The 12,415-nt window shown below is 40.1% G+C and overlaps 1 protein-coding gene across 5 annotated transcripts in view; it reads left to right on the forward strand.

The window, feature by feature from the left end:
* The window catches only part of DPP6 (dipeptidyl peptidase like 6), a 581,229-nt gene that overhangs the window by 307,556 nt on the left and 261,258 nt on the right, over positions 1–12,415 (forward strand). The gene's annotated exons all lie outside the window — the stretch shown is intronic.

A 12,415-nucleotide genomic window follows, 5' to 3' on the forward strand; every position in this document is an offset into this window, starting at 1 on the left:
TTACAATAGAAGTATTGCTATTTGACTGCACTTATCAGAACGGAACAAAGTAGAAACTTTCCTTGTCAAAAAAAAAAAAAAAAGCAGAGGGTGGTGGAGAAGGGCACCTCGTTAGCTCTTAGTGAGGGATATCGCTGAGAATTGGTGATACAAGGGAAAAGTCTAGTTTGAGATACCTGGGCTCTGGCTGAAGGCTGCAAAGACTCAACAGCTCCGGGTACGCCAGCAGCTCGGCAGCTCCATCCTGCTCCAAACCCGGTTCCCCTCCCTCGCGTGGACGCGCTGCCTACGGGAAACGCAGAGCGGGATCTGTGCTCCCGTTCTTGCATCCGTAAGCTTTCATTGTCTCCTTAAGACATTGGAAGTTCGCCACTTTAATCATCGGTCAGGACAGCATGGGAGGCTATTTTAAACAGATCTTTAGGGACGCAAATTAATTCTTAAAATAGTTCTTCCTTCCTTGATAGGCTGAGCGCCTCACACTTTTTTTTTTCTTGGTGTTTTATTTTATGGGGAGGGGAAAGCACGGGAGGACACTAGAATTAGCATAATATAATCTGCTTTTTCAGGGTGACATTTTATTAATGGCCAAAATAGGACCAATGGATCAGTTAAAATCAGAAGAAAGCAACTTTAATACTAAGAGTAAAGAAGCTGTGCCTCCCTCTGATCTTTCATCTGCAGTGCTTTTTTGCTTCTCTTTCCATTGTTTTTGGAATATGTATTTTTGTCACTGTTTGCTGCAGGTTAAAATTAATACAGCTGTATTTCTAGGAGGAAGGAATGTAAAAATTGCCTTGTCTGAACAAAGAGAAATATGGGGCTTTCCCCTCCTCCTCCTTAAAGCTACATAAAGTGTCAATTGTTGTAAGTCAAAAAGTATAGGTTAGTTGCCTTTTGTAAAGGAACATTGCTTTTATTTCAAGTAGCGTTGCCCACCAAATGCCATTTTGCTACTGGCTTGCCATGCCTTTGCTACTTCTTTCTTCTCATATGAAGTACAAAATGCCCACAATATGCCTTTAGTATTATGCAGTCTCGACTGAATATGTTCTATAGCTGATTGAGTTGCAATTATATCTGTGGTGTGCTTAAGTATTCTAAAAGTACACACTCTCTCAGCTTTGCCCTAGTGTGAGCATGAAATAGAAATATCAGGCATATATAAATATCAATGATATTGATGAATATTAATGTTTGAGTCTGTAAGAAACTTTCCTCACTTTTTTCTTTTTTTCTTTTTCCCCTTAAATCATTATTATTAAAATGATTTGACAGTGGGGGGCCAAATCTAATCTGTGTCCACTGCTCTGCGTGCACTTTTATCTTTTCACATCATACGCAGATCCAAACCCTTATTTTATTTAAAGTAGTTTATAATTGAACAAGCACTATCCAGATTCTATCTGCAACAGAAAATTAACTTGTGTATATCAAGAATTACTGTTTATTTTCTTGCTAAAAATGATCAAAGAACTGAAAACTATACCTGGGATAAAACTGAAGGCGAAGTGCTAGTCTGATTGTAGAGGGTTCAGTGTTTTTTCAGAAGCAGCTGCTGCTGTTATGAGAGACTGTGACTGTCCCTTTTCTATATTCCTCGTTGTAGTGTCCTCTTGATCCAGAGGTAACACAAGTTACACAGCGGGCTGAAGTATATTTTGTGTCTTGCCATGGTCACCAGAACAAAATGGTCACTAAAAGACACTACAGAGCAGGGTGGGGAAAGTTTAAAAACATCTGCAGAAGCTTTGCGTGCATAAGTTAAAATCCAGTTCAGATGCAAACATCCACAGAGAAAGGAAGGTTTATTTCATCTTGAGATTTGTAAAAATTATAATAATCATAAAAATGATTAGAGTATGGAAATATGCAATGCAATGTCTTACCTGCTTGAAATTAAGGAATAAGCATCCCTTTCTTGTCTTTAATAAAGTTTTCTCCTGATAGTAAATGATTCAAATTCTGAAGAGTTTAAACAGCATGGAGATGGCCAACATTGCCTTCCTTGCTCATCTGTTTCACGTGTCTGAACTTTAAATCTTTTGGCCGTAATGTACAGAAGACATTCAGTAAGTGATGGGTAATACTATCTTTTGCAGTCAAGGTGTGATTGATTGATCAAGATATAAGCTGGATGCAGCTGCCTCTATACACTGGTGCTTTTACCACAGCCATGGTTTGTTGTTCAAATGGTTGGGAGATGGATGCAGTACATTGTACAATAATTACTGCCGCCTTTCTGCTAGATCCAATACTTGAAAGCCCGTGGAAAGGCCTGCAGATGTTACTGGGCTTGGGATCGTGCTCAAGAGGACTGGTAAATGTTGGTGTCTGTCTTAGGGATTTTTAGCTGGACATGTTAATATATCATTGAAACCACTTTTTATTAAAAAAAGAAGAAGAAAATAGTAACAGTAGGTCAAGTACTGGGTCAATGTGATATGGTAATTTATACCAGCTGAAGATCTGAAGATGTTTTAACATTAGCCTGAAAATTTGTTTGTCTACTATATTGCATATCTTAATTTAGCCTAGTTCTTCCTACTTTCGGTGGCCTTTGGGAATGCAAGTATCTCTACAGTCATGCATAAAAATAAGCAGGCGGTTTTTTTGTGAAAATGTGGCAATAGGCATACTGCTGAAATGATTCTTTTAAGTATTTTAAAAATGAGTCAGTGTATCAAGGACATCGGCATCACGAATAATCAAAGAACACCTTTTACAAAACATACTCAAAGGGTTGATTGGTTAATATGGTACTTGAACATTCAGAATAAATGATTGTTCCTGTTTCTTTTCCTGGGTAAGGAAGAGCTATCATGGACTTAAGGGAGAAAGATCCTGCTCTGAAACATGCACGTGTCCTAGACAAGGTTGTTAATGACTGTTTGCATGCAGCTCCATGTGCAAGACCAAAGATTAGGGGTGGAGGCAAAATAGCTCAAGGGTTGTTTTTTGTTGGAGTGGGCTCCGTTAAGGAATGGAGTCAGATTAATAGAACAGTTCTGCCTATTAACTGCCATGAAGATAATCAAATTCAAATTTTACACAACAAATGAAATTCCAAATGATAGGCATATTAAAGAAGAGAGAAAACTTGGAAAACCTAGTCCAGAATCAGGAATAAAAGAATGGAAAGATTAATATTTCACACTTGTAATGTTCCCCTGCCACTCCGCACGTCACAGAAATATCCTGTAGTATGTTGCAGAGTGAGTACTGCTGGAGTATCTAATATACTATGCTAAAAAGTGTCTCTGAGTAAATTTGTCCAAAGAGCAAAAAAAGACACACTTTATGTGTGTTCTGCAGGCTTTTCCCCTAAATAGTTGTATTTCAGGTAATTCTGAGGTTCCTGTAGCAAGGGATGTAAATCCCTGTGTGCTCTGTTGTCTTCCTTCAAGGTCATAAATATCCTCAACCATTATAAGCTGAGCTCTGTGTTGTCACTTCATTCCTAGAGTAGACTAAACCAAAAAGAGCCGTTATTGAACTGTCTATGGCTATTCCTACATTAGGAAGTGATATGGACCCATGAAAGATAGTCCTGAGGTTCCAAAAGCCCATATACATGTTTTGGAGGCAGGGAGAGGGGGCGTTTCAAGCTAGTTCTAGGCTGGTATGATGTGCATTAGTGGATGAAGAGCATCTTTCCATTTAGCTTCCTTCAAAAAGAAGCCAGTGTGTGTGCTCTGAGGCCACACTATAATGTGAATTAAAGCAAGGTAGATGGCTATAATCAGGAGGTTTGTTTCAGTAGTGCATTTCTGGTCTGCATGAAAATCCTAGCTGTAGCCCATGTGTCTTTAGCAGGGATGAGGGAACGTATTTAAAGAAAGTGATTTCACGTGAGCTGTGTTCCTGGATGTGAAAATGTTTTTTAAATGTTCATTTTTTTCCCTGAGGTATGTCTTAAAATCATTCCAGATCTGCTCTGCTTTACTTGAATGCTGTCCAGCAAGTCTTTGTCACTGGGTGCCAGTTTAACATGCTTTCTCTGAAACAGTGAAACAATCCTCATTCTTTGTAACACTGAAGCCTCTTTACATCCTGGGAACAATAAAAATTGATTCCAAAGAGTGCAAGATCCCCTCATACTGTAAAGAGGCTGCAGTGGAGAGCAGGTTCGGGCACATATTATATCTTTTGAATTTTATCTGTCAAAATAAGAAGGAAATTTGCTCTTACATTTATCAATACTATCCCCAGTGTGTGCTGGAAGAGCTGCTACTGAATTCTCTATGTATTCTTAGCAAGGTTTGAGGTGAGCATTGTAACTTTATATTGGGAAGCAGATTGAGCCCTGAATGTGTTACAGAAAAGCTCTGATTTATGGTGCTGTTAATTGCTACAGTCAAACTCCCCACTGAGGCACCCCAGTGGCACAAAATCCACGCAGAGGGAGATGGAGGAGCGCTGTGCCATACCTCTGTGCTCCCGGATTCAGCAGTGGGCTGGGAGTAGCTTGGCCTGGAGCTGTGGAACAGGTGGGAGTAGGTCTCCCAGGAGATGAGCTGATTTAGCATATTATCTCAGTGACTTGTGATAGCAGTGCTCCTACATTCTTGGCTGGAATTGAAAACTGTCATTTCCCAAAGGTGAATCCCTGCTTGTGAGAATCCCTCTTTCTAACTGATTTGATGTAGTGTTTTGGCTCTGCTTGTTATAGCTGTACCGAAAACAGGGAGCAACTTTCACTAGTGGAAACTGGCTGGCAAGAGAAAGACAAGAAAAACATGACTTTAACTTGCACAGAAAACAGTTATTATTAATATATCTTTTAGTTTTAATGGGAATTAGGTGTTTCGGTGCGTAACTTTTTTTTTAAAAAGAAGAAATGTACTGATATGAGACAGTACTGTGCTTTCTTGATAACCACTCCATGAATTAAATATCTTATTGTAGACCCAACACAGGCTTTCTCCAGGAAGTCACGGAGAACATTTGTGTTTCATTCTGTTAATGATATCTGATCTATTTCTCAAGAGACTAAATTTCCGTAATAGTGCTCCTGAGAACACTATATTCAAGAACATGAAATTGCATCAAACTGGCAGGTTTTTTTCAAGCTGTTAACTTGCTATCTGGAATGCAGGCAGCTAAGCAATGGGGAGGGGGGATAGAGATGGTGAGAAGAGTGTTTAGCATAAAACTGGGTCTCAAAAGGAGAAAGCTATAGAAAAGCGTTTTCGATTTTTAGCACTCAGATGGAGGTGCCTCTTCAAGGCCTCAGATGTGTCAAGATCCACTTTTGCTTGGTGACCTTTCTTCTACATGCACAACTGCTAAGTGGTGGTGTAATGCTGTTGGATGCGGCTTGAGACTGTGTAAGCTTCAAATTGCGGTTAAATTGGACAGGTCAAGCAGAGATTATCCACTGGAGGTGCTGTACCACTTCACCTTGGGATACCATAGGATGTATGCTGCTCTCCCTGTTCTCGGCATAGATACCTTGTGTTGTAATCTTTCTCACTGTCTATCTTTTTACTTGTGGATCAGGGCAGAATAAGCTGTCTGTGAAGTTAACCAGTTATCTAGGGTTAATAAGATTGGGTTCACACTCCACAAGAGAAAATCTTGTTAGAAAACTTTTCTTTCGTGGTTCGTTAGCAGAGTGCTGTGCATCGCTACAGTCATTTAGTGAATGTTTTTACCTGCTTTTAGTTCTTATGCCTTTAATGCTGCCTCTTTGTGATCTTTGTAATGCATTAAGTCGCCATGAGTCATGGTCACTTAAGATGATGTTAGAAAAGGTAGTACTTTTTAAATGATGCTGAGTACAATAATATCTATTATTTATGTACGTACTTCTGTATAGTTCTCATTAAACTCTTGTTCCTTTATCCTTTCTTCCATCTTTCTGTCTGTCCTTCCTTCTATGATTCTACAGTGGGATTTAAATGAATGATAGATTCAGAGAGGCGAGAATGCTGACAGCAATAGAACAGGAAAGCTGAGCTTATAACACTGCCCCTTCTCCAAAGGGGTGCTGGGAGTGCAGAGAACCACCTGCAGAAGTGAGAAGAGTGCAGAGCCTTTTCTAAGCAGGAACTTGAAGGGAAACCTGAAATCAGTGAGGGTAATCAAGAATGGAAGAATCAGTAAGGACTGATTTTTAATTAGAAGAGCAAAGCTTGACTGGGAGTATAAGGGGTCTATGAGTGATGGTTTGGTGGCTGGAGCTCAGGGCTCCAGCGCTGCTTATGCTTCAGACTTCCCGCATGACTTTGAGCAAGTACATCAGACCTACGTCCTCCTTGGTAGTCAGCAGCTCCTCTTCTGGGTCTGTGGGTGCCTATGGTCCTCTTATACTGGAATATGTTTAAAAAAAAAAAAAATTTGTACCTTAAGGTGTCTCACGAGGATAAGCACATGAAAGATTACGAGGTTCTGAGATACTGCAGTAACTGAGGCTGCACAGGTAAGTACCTGAGATATCAGAGAGATGTACTGCTTGACATTTAGAGAATGTACAGAAAGGGTCATAACAGAAAACCTGAAAACTAAAACTCATTCTGAAGGCTCAGATATGAATAAGAATTTCAGAGGAAAAAGATCAAGGTAAAGGCAAATCCTGAAAGGACTTCAAGTAATTATAAACGACCTTGCAAATGAGAGATAAGGAAAATGCATGGAATTTTGGGATTGCATCTGATACTAACACTTCTGGAACTAGAAGCAAATTTACAATTTGAGGTAGGATATAGACTTGTATTTCTACTCTCACTTGCATAGCACAGAAAGACCTTTTCTGAGAAGAAATAGTTGAGTTTTAGCAATAGGAATATTGCAGTGTAATTAGGAACTCATAAAGATAAAATGGGGAAGCAAATAGCGGGAGGGTGAGCCAGGGACATGTGTGGTCAAGCCTATGAATGAAACCTGCCAGAGGTGGAAGCCAGATGGGCGGAAGAGTGGTAGAGCTCAAGGCCTGGGAGCCTGATGGAGCACAACTTCCTGAAATTAAATGTAATGCTATGAGCCAAGATTGAGGCCCAGAGCCTGGTGCGTGCAGAGAGAAGGCCCTATGAAAAGTTGTGCAGTTGGAGAGAACTGTTAAACAAGATGGAAAGAGAGAGTAAATGCCTCCTTGCCCAAACTATACACGGCAGGACATGGATAAAAGTCTTCCATGGATCAGCAAAAATGAGAAAAGAGACGATCTGCAGGCTCAAGTGTAATTATTAACCAGCTGGAGGAGTTTGGGGAGGTATAGCTTGAATATGATTGAATTTGGTGGTAAAGGAAGCTGAAGAGAGGCTGATAGTAAGTAAGGAGGCAGGATGCACATGAGAACACCCTTCCCATCCCACAGGGAAACAACAGCAGTAGCAGCGAGGCAGGGGAGGGAGGAAAATTAAATAGGGCTCTGCTATAGTGCAGCACAGTTGTCTGTTGTCAGCAGTCATGCTTGTCGTTCTTGGGAGAGCATTTTGCTGAGGATCTCGGCATGCTTTGCAAGCCATACTGAGGGCCTGCAGTGCACCATGAGGTGACAGTGGCCGTGCTGAGGACAGGGTGCAGGCTACGTGGTTGCATTAACAGAAGAATAGTGTACAAAGCGAAGACTAGCTGCAAACCTTGCAGGACAGAGGGAGTTCAGAGTATTCCTTTGTCATCTTTGCCATGCATTCTTTTTTGTGGCCTTGGGCACAGCACCATGTCTCAGTTTCTCCATTCTTGCTGGTAACTGTGTTTATCTACTGCTTACTTGGAGGGAAACAGGGAAGAAGACTATATTTTTACCAGCTCTTAGAAACCCCATGTCTCTTCAGAAATACCTTGCCTTCAGAATAAGTACTTAAATAACATGTATGAACTAAAGGCACTGCCTTCTTTTCTGCCCCATGAGAGGGTATGTTTGGAGAAAAGCAGCAGTGACCTTTACCAGAAAAAACAATACCCAGAAGGACAGGAGGAAGAAAAGGGTTAAACTCCTATCCTTGACCAGGGGAAGGACTCTGCTTTCCTAATGCTCCCTTGTATTACCCATAGCTGAGTGCCCTGATTGCCTGTGCCCACTGCTGCTGGAGTAAAGCTTTTCTGAGGGAGAGCCTGTGCTATATGCATGAAGTATGGTAACTGGCTAGCAATGCATGGCTATTACTAGAACGTGATATTATTTTGTGATCGAAGCTGCAGGTGGAAACTGCAGATAGACCATAATTTTTCACAGCAAAATTTGTCCTAGTCTGCTGGACAGCATCTGCTCACAGAGGTGTAACTGGGACTTTACTCTGGGATCATCTCTTGCTAAATAGCCATGCAGTGCTGCCATCACAGCTGTGCCTCTGGACTCCTCCAGCGTGCTTGGTGGTAGAGGCTAGCAACAGGATGTGGTCATCTCCCTGGGTCCCTACAAGCAAGAGTTTCTGCTCAAAAGCATTTCCCCCTGTCTCCATAAACTCCTTACAGCCAAAATGCAAAAATGGTCGCGTGCAGAGGATAGACTAGATTTTTCAGATTGACAACTGCAAGGACGGAGAGAATTAGTCGATAGTGGATAGAGATGAGTCACTGAGAGAGCGTGTAGACATCTGGCCATGTGTTGTTGCCTCACACTTTGGGTGGTCACAGCTCTTTGGTGGACCTATGAAATGGTACCATCTTCTCGCAGGAAAGCCTTATGCCCATATCGCATCTGCTTTCACAGGTGTGATTACACAAGTCTCTACTTAGTGGGGAATCAAGCCCTGAGTATTTCTCGTAGTGACAGGGGGATGAGACACATTAAAATATTTAGTTAAGAAGAGTTAAGCTGAGCTTACAGAGGAAGCAATCATGGGAAAACCTGTTAGAAAGGAGAAGAGAAAGAGTTTGAGTAAAATAATGTAAATAAGCAAATCTCAGGGTGGTTCGTTTTTTTTCTTTAAACCTTTCAGCTTATCTTCTTACATTTTTTTCAGTCTGAAAACACATGGCTGGTGGTTTTATTGTTTATAAAAACTAACAGAGATGAAAATAAAAGTACATTTTATACAAAGATTCACAATGCCTTGACTACAGTAGTTTATATTACTGCTTAACTGCTGTTGTGCTTGAAATTAGAGAGATAATAAGCCTTTAGCTGAAGCAATTAGTCTGCAGTTTTTGACTCCATTACCTTCGGTTATGTCTGTAGCTGAATAGTTACACTAAGATGTTTAAGGCTTAGCTGTAGTATATTATTGTCAAAAGTGAATTCGTAACTTAGACATTGATTTACTGTTAATTTAGCTTGTCAGAGATACCACAATAAACTTGTAATTGATTGAGGGTGAATGTATGCAGTTGTATATTATATGGAACGTATTTTGTGTCTTTAATTTAGCTTAGTCATATGCTGCGACCAACCTCTTAACTCTTTGTGTAGGGTTTAAAGGGGGTCTAATAGCTAATCTTCACAGAGTTGTAGCAATTAATTAATGTACATTGAGTCATAACCAGGCTTGAGTATGTTGACAACCTTGCACTTTTACCTGTTTCCATGGCCAAGAGCAAATGGGTTACTTTCAAACGCATATGCAGCATTCTGTGACTAAGGGTGGAGAGACTCAAAGATATACTGGGAAAACATATTGCAATTTAGCCCAGTTTAGTTAAAATGAGAGCGAGCAGAAGAAACACAAAGTCATTGTTTATTGGTTATACAAAGCAGGCTACTGCAAAGCAAGTGATATAGCTTGAGGGAAGAAGTAAGCAAAAACTTCAGGCTCTTTTTTAATTCTTAGATGCTGTGATACTAGATAAAGGGAGAGATTTGATTAAAGTGGGGAAAGATAAGGAGTCTTCTTTTTGTATTCCCTAAATTTCTTTCTGTAGATGCTGTTGCACTGAGTGTAACAAGCATTGACTGCTCCTCATGATACAGGAAATTTATATTGAAATTTCATTTTTTTTCTTAAGGAATCCTGACTCTTCACAGTTTAGAATCTAATCTAGTAGCCTTCTTGTTTTATATTTCTAATGTCCCAATATAGTTGAAGCAGAAGTTAACTTAGACATATTACTGAGAATGTTGATCCACTGACTGTAATGAGTATTTGAGCTTAACCTTACTGAACTAAATCAGAGGAGGCTTCAGTTGCATTAAATTGAATTCTTTTCTGTGGTCTCTTCCTCGTAAGGTGTAATACATGGTTTTACATGGATTATATTGATGCTTGACTTTGCTCTTGCAAGTCACACTATAATTAGAAGTTTTATTCCACACTCCAAGTTAAATCAGCCCGATGAAACGAAGAACAGTTGTGAATGTATGGGACAGCAAAATCCAAGGAGAAATTGACTGAAATAGCCCTGGAAAGTACTTAGCGCATAGGCTTGTCCATTAGTAAAATGCATATTGATTAGTGAACCTTTTGATTTTCCTTGCTAAAGGCTTTTCTGTTCTCCCCTGATGTTTAAACTCTCAGGTGTCTCTAGGTAGGACTAGCCAGCTTTAATTACTACTCATTTACTTCATAGCCATCACCTTTCTACCTACAGTGTTCTTAAGGTTAATAGTAAGTAAATAGGTGATGTCGTTTTCTTTTTTTTTTTTTTTTCCCCTCGTAAACCCAGAAAAATAAAGCTATTGACAGAAGAAGAAAAAGAAATCAAGGCCAAAGGTGAGGGATCAGTTAATCAGGTCATAGTCTTTATTTAAAGAATGGGAGGAAGCTTAATATTTGTAACTTACTCTGCTGAAATGCTGTTGCCTGTGTTCCAGCCACCCCTCCTGTAATGTTGACGCAGGTCTTTGCCCCAGTGCAGGAAAGTGTTATATACTCATCGTGCTGGACTTTCCTGTGCCCTCCTGCCCTCGGTCTCTTAGGGCAATGCAGCCACGAACCATAAGCATGCTCTTTTCTCTCAATCCATGCGAACGTCTGCACTTCTTCCTCCACCTGACACACTTGGTGAGAGAATAAAGCTGAACAGAAGAGGAACTGTGTGACTGCTTAAGTTGGATGTGATTTCTCTCTATTTGGTAATCCTCTTTAGATTTCTCTACCAAGTACTTATCTGGTTTCCCCTCAAAACTTGCTAGGGCACTGAAATGGCCCAGGTCTTCTCAGGTGCTTCATCTAGTCTTTGGAGACTAGAAATTATTCTGTGGTGTTCTCTAGTGGGCATCTTTGACACAAATGTGCTAGGGGCTTCAGCACCGGTCCTGGGCTGCATGTTAACAGACTGTCTCTGTTTAAAACAGAGCCTGTAAGGACTTCTGGAAAGTACAGGTATCTGAAATATGATGTAGAGCTGTTCAAAGCCAGTGGTCAAACTGAGAAGAATTCTATTGACTTCATCAAGCCTCTGCTATCTTTCACCAGTGTGAAAACCCTTATGTAGAAAATTGAGACCTTAAATCTACAAGAGCAAAAAACTTATTGCTAGTAGTTCTTTTCCAGCTGGCTCCTTCAATTTTCTTCTGGGTTTTACAATAGAAAAAGCTGAATATTACAAATGATTCTTCTCTGTACACTTCTATCATCGTGGAAAGAAATGCTACTTTCAAAAGTAAAATTTCTCCTAGTTGCTCTGATGTCTGAACTCCAACAGAGCTTTGGCTGAGAATGGACTTTTGGATTAGGGACACAGTGTAAATCAGCCCATGTTTACATGCTGGAACAAGGTTGCAGGTCTGGTCTTTTCATCACTTGTTTCAGGAGATTTATTGGAGCACCTGTTGGCTCCCCTCCTTTTACTTGTGTGGAAATAGTGTTCAGACTGGTCTTCTGCTGACCTGGAGGTAGGACGTGACTAGACTGTGCCTAGGGACCAGGATTGTAGGCCTTCTGCCAAACTTCCCTACCAAGTAGTGTAGGCTTCCTACAAATTCCTGTAGATTCCTATAAATTCTGGAGCTTCTCTGTTCAGTTGTAATGCTCTTGGCGTCTGGGTGGGTCAGTAAATAAATTGTCATCCTATGTCTTTTGCCAAAAAAGGAGGATTTTTTTCCTACCTTTCCAGCATCCTGGTGCAAATTATGAGGGAAACCTTTAGGATCACCAGATATTACAGTAATCAGTAGCATACAGCCACTGTCACAGACTGAACCCATATTTGAAGTCTTCAGAGTTTCTCTTGTTGATTAGAGATGTTTGAAAGCATGACTTTCTTTTTCTTTTTTTTTCTTTTTACTGTAAAAATGCAGTGCAGGCATGCAGTTCCATTTCCATCAAAATCCTAACTCTAAATATTTTGGGGAGATCTCTCAAATCTCCATATTTGGAAACTTCAGCTTTTTTGGCCTGTAAACTAACTTTTGCATAATAATTTTAATGAATTTACATTAAAATGGAAAACAAAAAAAATTGAAATTCAAGTTGGGGAGGGAGGACTTACCAAAACAAAGAATTCTCATTGTTCTAAAAATCATTTCCTGCTGCCAAAATTTCCTGCTGCTATAAGATCTATATTTTTGTTCCTTTGGGTTGAAAAATCTGAA

This window comes from Struthio camelus, chromosome 2, assembly GCF_040807025.1.
Source record: "Struthio camelus isolate bStrCam1 chromosome 2, bStrCam1.hap1, whole genome shotgun sequence".
Classification (NCBI taxonomy): domain Eukaryota; kingdom Metazoa; phylum Chordata; class Aves; order Struthioniformes; family Struthionidae; genus Struthio; species Struthio camelus.